Source organism: Microtus ochrogaster, chromosome 17, assembly GCF_000317375.1.
Source record: "Microtus ochrogaster isolate Prairie Vole_2 chromosome 17, MicOch1.0, whole genome shotgun sequence".
Lineage (NCBI taxonomy): Eukaryota > Metazoa > Chordata > Mammalia > Rodentia > Cricetidae > Microtus > Microtus ochrogaster.
In genome coordinates, this window is record NC_022019.1 from 16,634,871 (window position 1) to 16,650,382 (window position 15,512).

At 38.3% G+C, this 15,512-nt stretch overlaps 1 protein-coding gene and 1 non-coding gene across 2 annotated transcripts in view; both read right to left on the reverse strand.

Moving 5' to 3' along the window:
• The window catches only part of Xpo7 (exportin 7), an 87,015-nt gene that overhangs the window by 48,761 nt on the left and 22,742 nt on the right, over positions 1-15,512 (reverse strand). The gene's annotated exons all lie outside the window — the stretch shown is intronic.
• Positions 8,698-8,827, reverse strand: LOC113457067. Its single transcript, XR_003377713.1, has one exon. It is a non-coding gene; the product is annotated as a small nucleolar RNA SNORA70 (small nucleolar RNA).

Genomic DNA, 15,512 nt, shown 5'->3' on the forward strand with positions numbered 1-15,512 from the left:
CCCGCCTGCCTCTGCCTCCCAAGTGCTGGGATTAAAGGCGTGAGCCCACCACCGCCTGGCTTTGGGATGTATCTTAATTACTTTGTATACTATTGGTTTTCAAATACCTAACAGTTAAATTAGCCTCACTGCTTTAAAAATCTACTTTGGAGATTTCCACTCACAGATTAGGATTTTTTTTTTTTTTTTGGAAGAGCTCAATACTTTTTCATTAATTAAATGTAAGTATTAACTGGAAACAAGCATAACCCATGAATCAGACCCATAGGTGTTGTTTTGAGTGTATCTTTGACCTGACTGCTGTCTGATAGAAGCCACCATGACATTACAAAACAAAGGTGTAGGACACTAGTCTTAATGGGAAAACAAATAAACAAATAAGCAAACAAACCAAAACCAGAGAGAATTTATTAGTAGTCAAACTTTCATAATTAGGATGTTTTAACTATAAAAAAGGAATTGGTAGAAAAAAATTTAGGCCATGTCCAATCCATTTAGATCCTCCTCATTAGCATTCTGCACACTAAAAAACATTAGTGTCAGGGATATTAAAAGAGAGGATACTTTTCTGAACTTCTGCCAGAAAAGGGGATACCTGGAGATTTATAAAGTAAATGGGATAGATGGACAAGAAAAAATATTGAGTCAAGATGGTATCTTATTGTTAATGAATTATCCAGTCAACACAGGAATAACTAAAGAACTCTTAAAAACTGGCAATTATTATTGATAGGTTAAAAGAACAGAAGGTCAGCAAGATGGCAGATAAAGGTGCCTGCCATGCAAGCTGATGTTGATATCCATTATAACAAACCTGTTTACTCTAGGATGGCTAGGCATCTGTCATATTAAACCCACAGATCCCCAGATTCCACACAAAAGTGTAAGGAGAGAACAGATTTTACAAAGATGTCCTCTGCCCTCAACACACTCACTGTGGCACATGTGCACGAACAAACACACACACCAAAACAGCAAAATAGAAGTATATTGTCATTTGTATGTTTATTATATAAGAAAATCTGAATCTAATCTAAAGTTAGTTAAAAATTTAATCTAAAGTTAGTTACAATTGAGAAATGAGATTATGGGAGATTTAAAACTTCTGTAATTTGAATAATGTGAAGACTAGAGTTTAAAAATTACATTAATTTACTTATGCGTGTGAACTTGCTGTGGCCAAGTAAAGAGAAAGACAACCTGACCTACAGGACTTTGAGCCTTCCACCACTTGGGACCCAGTTAGAGAATGTAGGCTGTCAGACTCGGTGGTAAGTATCTCTATCTACTAAGCCATCTTGCTGGCCCTTGAATTTTTTCTTTTCCAATAGAGAAAATAGAGACTTCTATGAAGCCTTGATTGGCCTGGAACTCGCTATGCAGAACAGGCTGGCCTCAAACTTGCCTCTTCACTCGAGTACTGGAATTACAGGAGTGAGTAATTATATTTTGCTTATATCTTAAATTAAAAAAATATTATTTATATGTACGTGCCTAAGTGAATTTATGAACATCATATTTGTATGGGTGCCCACAGAGGCAAAAGAGTATTGGATTCCCTAAAAGCACACTTATAGATGGCAGCTACCCACATGACTTGGAACTAGAAAAGGAACCTAGCTAGGTCCTATGGAAGAGCAGTAAGTACTCTTATCCAATGAACCATCTCTCCATTCTCATGATTTTAAGTTTTAACTACAACTATGTGGGCAGAGAAGGTGCCCAAGGTTATACAGAGAAACCCTGTCTTGAAGGAAAAAAAAAAAGTCCTGGCCCAAAGCTACGGACTAAAAATCTAAGGAATATTTTATTTTTAATTATATGTATATGTGTGTATCTGTGCACATTAATGCAGGTGCCCACAAGGACCAAAAGTGGGCACCAGATCTTCTAGGGCTAGAGTTATAGGCAGTTATAAACTGTCCTATGTGGGTGCTGGGAACTCAATTCCAGTTTTCAATAACAAAAGTATGCTGTTTTTATTTATTTAGTTTTGTTTTTTCCAGTTAGGGTTTCTCTGTGTAGCCCTGACTGACTTGTCTCTGTGGACCAGGCTAGCCTCAAACTCAAGAGATCAGCTTGCCTCTGTCTCCCAAGTACTGGGATTAAAGGCATGTACCACCATATCCCAAACAGCATGCTTTCTTAACTTCAGGCGTTTCTCTAGCCCCCATATCAAAGTTTATAATACTCTATAAGCAGGAAAAGAAAAAAACCCCGTATCTTCTCCTGAGTAAATGGAGCACGGGGGCAAGAGGAGAAGGGAGAAGGGGAGAGGAGGGGAGGGAGGGGAGCGGAGTAGAGAAAAATGTATAGTGTAATAAAAACAAACAAAAAAAATCAAGAAAAAAACCCAAACCCCTTATCTTTATTTTAAAGACAATTCAAGCTATTCTTTTTCATTTCTTTTTCAAAATCAACTCCTTTAATTAGTAATGATCTTATTTAGTTAATTAGGGACAAAGACTAACTATGAAGTCCTGCGTCTGCTTCCAGAAACTTGGGATTACAAGTGTGTGCCACCAAGCTTGGCGGTAATAATTTATTAATAGTGATCAGAAAGTCTTTTCCAGAAGTTAATTAAAAATTGTATTTGTAACTAGTTTCTATTTTGTTCTTAATATTGGTGGTTTTGACTTGTGTTGGCCTGGAGCCTGGAACTCACAAAGATCTGTCTGCCTTGGCCTCCCAACTATTGGAATGAAAAGCATGTGCCACCAAGCCTAGCAACTATTGGTAGTTTAAATGAGCAGATACCCCCCCCCCAAATACCCAAACGTCAAAAATCAAAACCAAACACTTAAAGTTTCTTCCTATTTATAAAATTAACAGAAGATAATCTTTTGAAGCTAAAGCCAGCTTGGTTTTATACATTTAATTTGATTTATTTACATATTACCAGTCAAGTTCTCATTAGTTATTTCAGAAAGGCTTATTACACTGGAGTCAATAGTCAGTATGAAAATTACTCTGAATGTTTACATATGCAAATCATTTATTTTTTAAGTTAGTTTAAGAAAAATGTTTATGAAACCAATACACATTAGACATTAATATGTGTTTCAGAGGGCATCCAAACAGCCAACAGCTAAAGATTTGTAATCTCTGGTATCTCCAGGATAGGAGTTCAAATCACAAAGACACTCAATAGAACTGGCTAAAACGGAAAAGCTAAGGTCACTGTTGGGCTGCACTTCAAGTAGATTCACACACTGTTAGACTGAGCTGATTCAAACATGCTAAAAACCTGGTGGTGTCTGTTACTGTTCAACTTCCAATACCATAAATGGAATGGTTCCCAAATGGAAAGCCAAATGCATTGAAAGTAGTATGGGTAAATATTCTGCTTCCTAGTCTGGGTGCAGGCTATCCATGAATGTCCACTTCATACTGATGGAGATGTGTACTTATAATTTTTGCAGCTTTCTGAATGCACAAACGACACAGCCCTCCCCAACTCTCCAAGTATTTGTTCTGTCCATTGCTTTCTTATGGTAATGGGCGAGTGTTCATCAATGCCCTGAACTACACTGGAGACTAGTTACATTCAGTCATGCCACTGGAACTAGGCCTCCAATTTGCTTGGCAAATAACTAAGGCAAGGTTTCTGGATGCATTTGAGGACACCATACTTTTAAAGACTATTGAGAAGGAAACATTTTTTTGTAGGTGCTGTGTAATGTCTACTGACTTAAAGCAAGATAAAATGCAAACTTCAGCATGTGATACTGTTCTGCAGAGGGCTGCATGCATTAGATAAGGATAGTAAGAGTGCCACCATCTGAGACTGCAAAATTCCATACTGACTCAAAATATGAATCAATTCTAACATAGTAAACACACATGATCTTTTTGCATTGTAATAACATAGCCAAAACATGTTAAATTATTTTATGAGATAAAGTTTGACATTTAATGTTCTTTTTAATTATATATTTACCACATCAGCATTCAATTAATCTGTCACTAGAAGTTGGCTTAAGTTCCTTGTCACAGAACAGAGGCTTACAAGTTGCAGCATTTAGATCTATTTACAAAAAGAGGCTTCACACAAGCAGTCTGAAATGACCTGGAGACATTTCTGGTTCCGGCCTTGCAGAGCAGGTTTAAAGTTTGAAAACTGCTGAACACTATCTGGTTTTCCAGCTTTCCACAAAAAAATTTAGAAAGTGAGTAAACACTGGCTCTTAGCCTCCTGCTGCCAAGAAGGAAGAGCTTGGGTGGTGGTGGTGGGGGGGGGCATGCTCCTATACTTCCCTTAAAGACCTGGCTTGTTCCCTGTGCCCTACTGCAAATCCTGACTTAAGTAGTTCACCACAGGATGACAGATGGAACGATCCTGATCGCACATTAGACTTTGGCTTAGCTTTGGTTATAACTCTGACAAATTTTGTTAACAGTCCTTTGAACATAAAACTTAGGTAGAAAAGAATGATTCTAAATGTCAAGCAGCTTGGATACTGATCTCGTAACCATGTGACTGGACAAGTTAATTACAGGAGCTTATTTCCCATGGAAGTGAGTAGATTTAATTATATGAGTGGTTTTTGTTGTTTTGTTTGTTTGGGGGGGTGGTTGAGATAGGGTTTCTCTGTAGCCCTGGCTGTCCTGGAACTCACTCTGTAGTCCAGGCTGGCCTCAAACTAAGAGATCCACCTGCCTCTGTCTCCCAAGTGCTTGCTGTCTCTCCTATCAACTCCATTTACAACTTTTTAAGTTCTTTTTGTCTCTTAAAAACAAATTTTGACTTTCAAAGTTCAGAGAGTAATAACAAAAACAAAAAAAGACAAAAACAAAACCAAGAAACACAAACATATCCCTCAAACCACAAATATGAAAATAAAAATATACAAAAAAAGGACCAAAAGCAAAAAACAAAAACAAAAAACCCAAACAAAAGCCGGGCGGTGGTGGCGCACGCCTTTAATCCCAGCACTCGGGAGGCAGAGGCAGGCGGATCCCTGTGAGTTCGAGACCAGCCTGGTCTACAAGAGCTAGTTCCAGGACAGGCTCCAAAACCACAGAGAAACCCTGTCTCGAAAAACAAAACAAAACAAAACAAAAACCCAAACAAAGCAAAATGAGACAAAAAATATCAAATAATGAGTTCATTTTGCATTGGTCAACTAACTATTCCTGCACACATGGGCCTACCCTGAGGTGTGGTTAAAAGATCCAGTGAGACATCATTGGAAAACAACAGTGTACACTGCTATGAAAATAGAAAAGCAAAAAAAAAAATAAAAAAATAAAAATAAAAAAAAAGAAGTATGTAAGTCAAGCAGGTCACCCCAAGAAAGGAAGCAGTCACCTAAGTTATCTGGGAGTCCAAACCTGCAGTTTAAAACAACCACATACAAATACATTTTCCTGCTATTTTACCATTTATTATGGTTTGAGTGTGCAAAGCTCCCCGTATCTCATGTGCTTGAACACTTACTTGATCCTCAACTGGAAACACTGGTTTGGGAGGTTATGAAACTTTCTAGACATGGCCCACAACGGTATATGGTCATAGAAGCTAAACTCATGATTAGAGGCTGAAGTCTTTTACTTCTTGGTCAGCTGCCAAGAAATATGAACCAGTCACCGCATGTTCTACCAACACAGCCCAGAGATGCTCCCAAATACTACGCCCTCTCCACCACGATGGGATGTTTTCCCTAAACTGTGAGACAGAATGAATACCTCTTTAAGTTGATTCTTTCGAGTGTTCTACAACAGCAACAAGCCACAACTAACAAATCAATCCTCTAAAACCTGTTTCTAAGCACAACTACAGGGAGAATGATAACAAGGTGTCAACCCACATCTCTAACTAGTGAAACTAGTGTGATATTATCTTGATATTATCAGATTTCAAAGAAACCTAATAGTGATCTTTATTATGTAGCAAGAATGGTTAAACAGTTGACTTTCAAAGTTCAGAAAGCGATAACCTATTGGTTAGGCATTAAAGGAGTCAAAGTGAGAATGTTACATAAACTTTTACGTCAGGTAGACTTAGTTTTCAAAAGCTATTTGTTTTGAGTTATTAGGCAACTTACACTGTAATGGGATGCTATTGGGTAGTTCACACTGATGATTTTAAATCTATGCTTTTTTTTTTTTAAAAAATGTGAAACAGGGTTTCTCTGTGTAGCCTGGCTGTCCTGCAGCTTGCTTTGAAGACCAGGCTGGCCTTGAACTCCTGCTTCTGTCTCCTGAGTACTGGGATTAAAGGTGTGTGTCACCACTGCCTGGCTTAAATTTATGCTTTTAATATTTTTTCGCATATTCAAACTTAAGAGTATTTTATGCAAAATTCTATTAAAATAGTAAAAGCTCAATCATTATATACAATAAGCAAAGGGAGTGGCCACACATCTCTGAGGTCATTAATCATCAAAAGTCTCCTCACTGTGTTGGAATGACTAGAAAGAAAAATTTCAGAAAACTCCAGGGTCAAGTGTTTTCTTTTTCTTCCTTTCTTCCTCCCTCCCTCCTTTCTTTTTTTCATTTTTTTTTTTTTTTGAGATGGGTTTTCATCTATCTCAGGCTGGCTTTAGACTAACTATGTAGCCAAGAATGACCCTGATTGATTCTTTTTACACATCTAGTCCTTACAGTGTCTCTGATTAACTTAAAATACACTTACAAAGGGAATCAAACTTACTTGAAAAAATGAAAAGACTAGCAATACACTGGAAGAAAAATCTTTGCAAAAACCTGAAACCAGACTGATACTAAAAAAAATATAAAGACTGCTTAAAACACAACAATTCCTTTAAAATTCTCACCCCAAAAATAAGAAAACACCCCAATTATTTAATCACAAAAAAAAAACTGGGCACAGTAGCTTGTACCTGTAATTCTACCACTTGAGAGGCTGAGGCAGGTGGACTGCCCTGAGTCTAAGGCCAGCCTGGGCGACAGAGTTCAACCCCGTCTCAACAAAACAAACAAAACAAAAACAGAAAACAAACAACCCCCCCAAAATTCCCTAAACTAAACCAAACCAAAAACCTCCCCCAACAAAAATCCCCCAAAGTTGAGAATAGCCACCTCACTAAATATACAGATGGCAGGTGAGTATGTGAAAAGCAGCTAAATCAACATCACCTGGGTCCTGCTATTCACTGAGTAGTGAGCTACTGTCACACAAACACGGACAAAACAGATGTTGGCAAAGACGTAAACAATAAAGACTGCTAGTGAGGTGCACACCGGCACAGCCATTTTAGAGGGCACTTCGAAGATACCAACTGAGTTCCTTGGTATATACCTCTCAAAACTGAAAACTCATGTCTGCATCAAAACTTATACACAAACTTTATATAACTTAAATTTATACAGTCAAAACTTGGATACAAAGACACTAAGAACTTAAGTAGACATAAAACCAAATTGAAAAAAAAATGACATACTGAATGATTCCAATCCTGGGAAAGGCAAACACCACAGGATAGAAAAAGTAAAAAAATAGATCAGGGTTGGAAGGATGAAGAAGGAGAACACAGGGGGTGTTTAGAGCAGTGAAATGATTTGGTAACAACAAATACGTAATATCACAGCCTAGCTAAAACCCAAACATGCAGGCTGAAGAGATGGCTCGGAGGTTAAGAGCACTGGCTGCTCTTCCAGAGGTTCTGAGTTCAATTCCCAGCAACCACAAGGTGGCTCACTACCATCTGTAATGAGATCTCATGCCCTTTTCTGGCCTGTAGGCATACATGTGGACAGAACACTGTCTACATAATAAAATAAATAAATAAATAAATCTCTAAAAAAAATAGCACTGGCTGCTTTTCCAGAGGTCCTGAGTTCAATTCACAACCATTCATAATGAGATTTGGTGCCCTCTTCTGGCCTGCAGGCATACATGCTGGCAGAACATTATATCTAATAAATTAAAAAACAAAACAAAATAAAAACAAACAAAAAACCCCAAACATGCACAGAGTGGACATGGAAAAACAAAGGAAACTGTGGCAGACAGGAGATGGGAGGTTATGTAGAAAATTACTCAAATTTTCAGTAAGGTTAAAAAATAACAATAAAATTAAAAACAAATTTAACAGTGACAATAAAATTAAAAACAGGGCTGGTAAGATGGCTTAGTGGGTAAAGGAACTACTCACTGGCAAGCCTGATGACTTGAGTTCAATTTGTGGGAACCACACAGCGGAAGGAGAGAAGCAACTCTTGGAAGTTGTCTTCTGACCCCTACATGTGTAAGTAACTCCCCAATAAATAAAGGTAATAAAAATAATGAAAAATCCAGCCAGGAAGTGGTGGCGCATGCCTTTAATCCCAGCACTCGGAAGGCAGGTAGGCGAATCTCCATAAAAATATCCAATAAAAAACCCACAAACTCAAAATCATTATTGCTGAGATCTGCTTGCAAAAGATATGAAAGGATGTTACAGATTATTCACTTTTAGTGGGATATTAGAAACTATGAAATTCTTCTACGTTTAAATATTGAAAAGTAATAATTTGACTTAAGGTAAGCTAAATTACATGATTGAATAAAAATTAAAAAAAAAAAACAACACATCCACCCTTACAATTTCCTAGTTAGACGATCCAGGAAGTAAACCAGACAATGGTATTATGAAATGTGGATGGCCATGATGATGGCCAGTGTGAGCCCTGGTCACTGCCCTGGGCTTCCCAAAGGCAGATGTACCCTGGACTGAGGACAGCACGGGGATAATTTGTCTTCAAGGCTCCTGACGACAGCTCATGTAGGCAACATGGCACACACATTCCCAAGGAGGCTGCTCTTAACAGCCTCACAAGGCTGCCACGGAGAAAGGATCCTGGTTGGTTTAAGTGGTTGAGCGAATATCTTTTTTAAAATTTCTGTTTTGTATGTATAGTGGGAAGAGCGTGGGGGCTCACTTGGAGCTGGAGTCAGAGGTAGTCAATGTGGGTGTTGGGAATCAACTTAGGTTCCCTACAAGCAGTACATGCTTTCAACTGCTGAGCCATCTCTCTAGACCCCTAGTGTTTTCATTAATAAACTTGTTGTAGGAAATGACTAAAGGTAATCTTCCATCTCTTTACTTCCTAAACTGGCATTATGCTCTTTGAACTAATCCTCATAAAGAATGTGTCTGACACGCTAGGAGGTGACAGTATGAGGACGGGACTGGACAATTTTTACTTAAGTCTGATTAGAATGGGTTGGATTGTCACCAATCCTATTGTGAAGAACTGCTGCAACTCTACCACTTCTAGGGTTTCCCACTGTCTTGACAGCATTGGCATCAACATAATCACAGGACTCATAATCAGACACAAGTTATTTATGTATATAATTATTGTTAAGAGCATAAAGTGAGTCTGAGTACCATAAATATTCTTTTTTTATCTTTTTTTTATTTTTTTTATTTTTTGAGACAGGGTTTCTCCGTAGCTTTTGGTTCCTGTCCTGGAACTAGCTCTTGTAGACCAGGCTGGCCTCGAACTCACAGAGATCTGCCTGCCTCTGCCTCCCGAGTGCTGGGATTAAAGGCGTGCGCCACCACCGCCCGGCTAATATTCTTTTTTTAAAAAAGATTTGTTTATTTATTATATACACAGTGTTCAGCCTCCATGTATGCCCTCAGGCCAGAAGAGGGCACCAGATCTCTTTACAGATGGTTGTGAGCCACCATGTGGTTGCTGGGAATCAAACTCAGGACCTCCGGAAGAGCAGTCAGTGCTCTTAACCTCTGAGCCATCTCTCCAGCCCCCATAAATATTCTTTAAAAAGGGGTTTTCAAGCTACTAGCTTAGAACACAATGCTTTGAAAAGTAGCAGTAACTCAGAAACACACCAGCTCATCATATCTAGGGCAGCTAATTTTTTCAAGTGTGATCAAATGCTGAGGGCTGAATTGATATTTAAGCTAAATGGCCAGAACAACAGGCTAATGAAAAGAACACCAACTTCAAAGTCAAGAGGGTTTTGAAGTGGTTTATGTGTAGTTCCAATGGACTACAAACATGATATCAGAATCAGCATTACTCTTCAAAGCTCCCTTTCTATAACATGGAAAACAGGATCCATTTAGAGACAGGTATAAGTACCTACTATGTGCCAAACACCAACCACTCTAAAAACTTGGTAATATTAGTGAGCAAACCAAAAGATTTTGGCTTCCTGGTGTTGGCATAAATGAGGGGATGATAAACACCATGAAAAACAGAAACATCATACGGAAGACTAAGACGACTCCCATCCCACTGTGGTTTGAGACAAGGTTTCTGTGTCCTAGCTGTCCTGGAACTCACGCTATAGACCAGGCAGGCCTTAAACTCAGAGATCGCCTGCCTCTTTAAAGCATGCGCGACCACTGCCTGGCTGGAAGTAAGATTTTATATGGATACAAGGGAGGTAATGGATGGTTAAGACATATCTTAGAGAGAGGCAAAATGGCCAAGCGAGGTTAGCCAAATGGACAGGTTCTTCAGTGGATATGAGAGCATATAAAGGCTACCTAAAAGGAAGATGGCTAGTTTATTAGATGCCAGTTATGTGCTAGGTACTTTATAGATGTTTTGTTTTCTGCATAAATTTAAAGTTTGTAATAATTCTCATTTAAAATAAAATAAAAGGCACACATGATTTTTACAGCAGTTAGCTTAAGAACAGTTTTCTGAGGAAGACAGAGGAATGTTCTATGTATACCACCACTTGAAACAGACCTGATGTAGCTGAAATGACAACAGTCATGTTCCCAGAACACAGACATGAGCTTCCTAAACACCTCAGCAGAACGCCACCAAATCTTACACGTCTGACAGGGAGACAATCTGCTTTTCCTCAGAAGAGCAGAAATGAGCTCCTGTACTTTATGAGCATGAAACACTCCTTCCACAAATGGCACTTTACTAATTAAATCTTCAGGCAAGTATTTCTTTGGAAATGTCCTTAAAAGCCTAGAAATAAGTAAGATTAACTGCATTTACTCTGAGGAAATGAGGTAATTTTAGGTCCATTCAGTCCAACTGGATAAGAAAACATTTTAGGGTATGACTGTGAAATAACATAATGAAACAAAACCAAATTACTTAATATGTACAATTTTTAAAACCTCAAACAAACAAAACTTAGATCCCAACCAAATAAGAAATGATCCTAGCCACTGGGTAGTGGTGGCGCATATCTTTAAATGGGAGGCTGAGCCTGGCGGATCTCTGAGTACAAGGCCAGTGTGGTCTATGCAGCAAGTTCCAGGACAGCCAGGAATGTGGAGAAATCCCATCTTGAAAAAATAAAATGAAACAAAATGAAAATGATTCTAAAACAGATTTTCTATCTTTAACTCTTATCTTTCCATTTGGTAACTAAAGTTGTTCATGGTTAGCTACAGTTTCTTCGGAAGCCCAGGACTTCCCAAACTACAATAAACTGATACCTGTTGTCAAGTCCCTACAAAATTAGACAACAATGATCATTGTCCCAGGCATGACTGTTGTGGAATAATCCTTTTGTACACAGTGTGAATATATATTGCTGTGATTGGTTCAATACAGAGCTGAATAGCCATTAGCTAGGCAGAGGTATAGGCAGGACTTCTGGGCAGAGAGAGGAAGTAGGAGGAGATAAGGTGCAGAGGACATGCTAAGAAAACACAGAGGAAGTCGGACATACAGAATGAAAAAAAGATAAAAAGCCTCATGGTAAAACATAAATTAATAAGAGCAAGTTAAGTTATAAGAGCTAGTGGGGCAATTGTAAGCTAACGCTGAGCTTTCATAATTAATAATGTCTTTGTGTCTTATTTGTGAGCTGGCAGCCTGAAGAAAAATCTGACTACACATGACCTCATTTGACTCCTGACAAGACTTAGAACAGCTGCCATACCTTAGAGGTAGATTGGGGAAAATTAAGCACTTGGTCTTTAACACAGGATGCATGAACATGAATGAACACACACACACACACACACACACACACACACACACACACACACACACACCCTTGAATGCTCTTTAAAACTGTCCCCATCGTATTACTTTTAACTAATGGATTTTTAAATGCTAGTTTCTTCTGTCACTTAGGAACAATTAATACATAAAATCAACTTCCACTGAGTGGCAGTCATCACACATCTCAGTTTCTCTCAAGGCCATGTTATCCAGTGGAAAGTAGACATGCAAGCAGTGGCCTCTGTGGGGAAGAACCTGCGGCTGTCTGGGTCAGTCTCTGATGGTTGCTGGAGCAACAACTGCATGCCAAAGGACATCAGATAGTTCTACTCTGAAGACTTGTACTACACCAGAAGCCACTTAATAAAAATGTGGAAATGGATAATAAACTAATCTGGCTTGTGTTAACCTCTGCAACTACTGTTTCAGGTTAGAAGATTTTGGGGAAGACGCGAGCCAACAGTGAAACAAAAGCTAGCAGCAATGTATCCAGAGCTTTCTCCAGAGTCCAGCAAAACTTAGAACATTACCTGTGGAAACATTTGCCTGTTCCCATTTCAGGATCCTGGCTTGCTGATTTGGTACTGAAAGAAGCCCAGAAGCCTCAGTACAGCAAGTTTAGACCATATACATTCAGTGTCCACATTCACTAAACTTCTCACTGGCTTTTTTAAAAAATATGTATTTATTTATTATGTATACAATATTCTGTCTGTGTGTGTGCCTGCAGGCCAAAGAGGGCACCAGACAGATGGTTGTGAGCCACCATGTGACTGCTGGGAATTGAACTCAGGACCTTTGAAAAAGCAGGCAATGCTCTTAACCGCTGAGCCATCTCTCCAGCCCTTTTACTGGCTTTTAATGGACACATTTTCACTGAAATAATCCCATACCCACTAGTTTGAGAATGTGACATTTTACTAGCACCCATGATGCTTTCTGGTGTGTAAAATATTAAACATATTCAGGAATATTCTGTTATAGATGCCTTTAGAGGGATGTTGACTATGGCCCAATGCTTATTTTCATAAGGATGGATAAGAAAACAAATCCAAAAAGGCTCAATCTTCTGTTAGGCTGAATCATATGGAAGTGTCAAAATGCCCACTCCTCTTGACCTTCAAAAATGGTCATTTTTATATGGCTCAAACTTAGTATTTATAAAAACAACAATTTAAAATTTTCTTAGGGTGATTTTTAAAAAGAAAGCTTTTATTTTAAGTTATATGTCTATGAGCACATGTACATGCAAATGCCTTGGAGTCCAGGGTGTTGTATCTCTTAGAGAGAGAATAACAGGTGGCTGTGGGCATCCCAATGTAGGTCTTGGGAACCAAATTAGGATCTTCCACAAGAGCAGGAAGTGAACACCACTGAGGCATCTCTCTGGCCTTCTCTATTACTTTCTTTGTCTCTAGGGATTGTATATATTTAAAAACAGCAGTAGTAACAACAACAACAACAACAACATAACAGCAATAACAGTGTTCTTAAAAAATATTTGATAATAACCACTGCTGAGTAGGTTAGGTGCCTGCTGAGATTACAAAGGACAGAAAACTCAATGTTTTCTTTTTAAATTTTGAGGATAGGTTTTATAGTTCATAAAAGATACCAAATAAGTATACTGAATACAAACCCTTATCTAGGAGCTGGAGCAGGAGTGCTCAGTAGTTAAGTGCTTGCTGCTCTTTTGAGGGCCTTCCCAGCACTCACACAGTGGATCACAACAGTCTGTAACCCAGTTCCACAGTGATCTTAGGGACTCCACAGGTACCAGGCACCCATACTGCACACATACATACACATTCAGGCAAGCATTTCTCCATATAAAATAAGTATTTTAAAAGCCCTCATTTAGTTACAATGAACATTTTTACATAAAAAAAACCACACACACCAAACAAAAAAGAAACTTTGGCCAGAAGAGAGATCTTTTCCCCTCAATATCAGTGAATCATTGATTGATTTGTACTATTGCATACAGTACTTGATTGAAGCATTCAATGATCAACAAATACTTGACATTAAACTGACATTATGTCTGATCCAATTGCCTAATATCTGAGGATATTGAGATTTTTATCTTTATCAAATACATCGCTGGCCCTCAGATAAAGTATGTCTACATGTTCTTTGTCTATCAACATTAGTGGTTTGTTTTAAATCTCATGAATATGGTTTGCATTTTTATTTCTTGTTTTTCAAGATAGGTTTTTCTGTGTAGCTTTGGAGCCTGACCTGGAACTCACTCTGCAGACCATGCTGGCCTGAACTCAAGAGATCCATCCACCTGCCTCTGCCTCCATAGTGCTGGGATTAAAGACATGTGCCATCAGCATCTGGAGGTTGTGCATTCTTAAAACCCCAGTATTCCAAAAGCTGAGGCAGAATGATGACAAATCTGAGGTCGGCCTGGGTTACATAATGAAAGTCTGCCTCAAAAACAAAAAATAAACCCCTCTTGATGTCTTTCTGAATATTCAGATCACACTGATCAAGAACTCAGCAATATAAATGTTTACACCATACCAATGTTAACTTTTCCTTTGTTTAATAAGTTTATAACACACTTGCTCACAATAGTGAATAATGCTGAACACATAAATTTTATATACACATACATGCAGTAAATAACAGTTGCTTTCTGTCATTTTGTTTTGTGATACAAAATCTCAATTATTGCAGGTTAGCTGGCTGCCAGGAACACACTATGTAGCACAGGCTTTGAACTCACAACTATTCTCTGCCAAAGTCTTCCAAAAGCCTGGATTACTGACAAGAGCCACCAAGCCTAAATATAGACTTCTTTATGACAGAGGCATGGATTGTCTGTGATACTTACGGAGAAAAAGAGAACTCTCATTTAAGCCTTACTCTCAAAACAGGAGGGAACAAAATAAGGAATATTGTCTGTTTACTAATGTAACTCACACGTTAATACCATCAAAATTTGTTTTTCTATCCTTATATATTTTTTCTGCAAACATATGTCCTACAGCAAACATACACTTGTGAAAGAAATGTGTTCAGTTACAGCAATCCAAAGAGTAAAGGGGCTTACATGTTTCTCAGATGATGTGAAGGAGAGTGTTTTGAAACACACTGTCAATCACTCTAACACCACAGCCCTAAAGATTTTATTTAAGGAATATCTATAAAGCATCAAGTTTGTAATTTCTGATGAGCCAGGGAAAGCCATCGTGTGTGCCAGTTCTTTAAAAAAGAGTTATTTTCAATTTCATTTTTCTCAAAATATAATCATGAAGAGTGGTAAATATATCATCCAGAAAGAATATACAAAACTCTCCAGTTTATAGTTCTTAAAAACATGGTTCATGGACCTCTACAGTTTCCTGAAACTTCCAAGAGGTCGGTAAGACCCAAGCTGTTGTTCACAACGGCACTAAATACTTTCCATCTTTTTGCTGTACTGATGCTTGCACAAATGGTAAAGCAAAGGCATTAAAGCAATGGCAGACAAATCCAATGGTACTTTAGCACAAATCATGACAGTGACTTCAAAGCATATGGACAGTCTTTGAATTCTTGGCTGCCACCCACTCCTTTAAAGCAAAACAGAAACTTTGCCAATTTTACTTGAGATT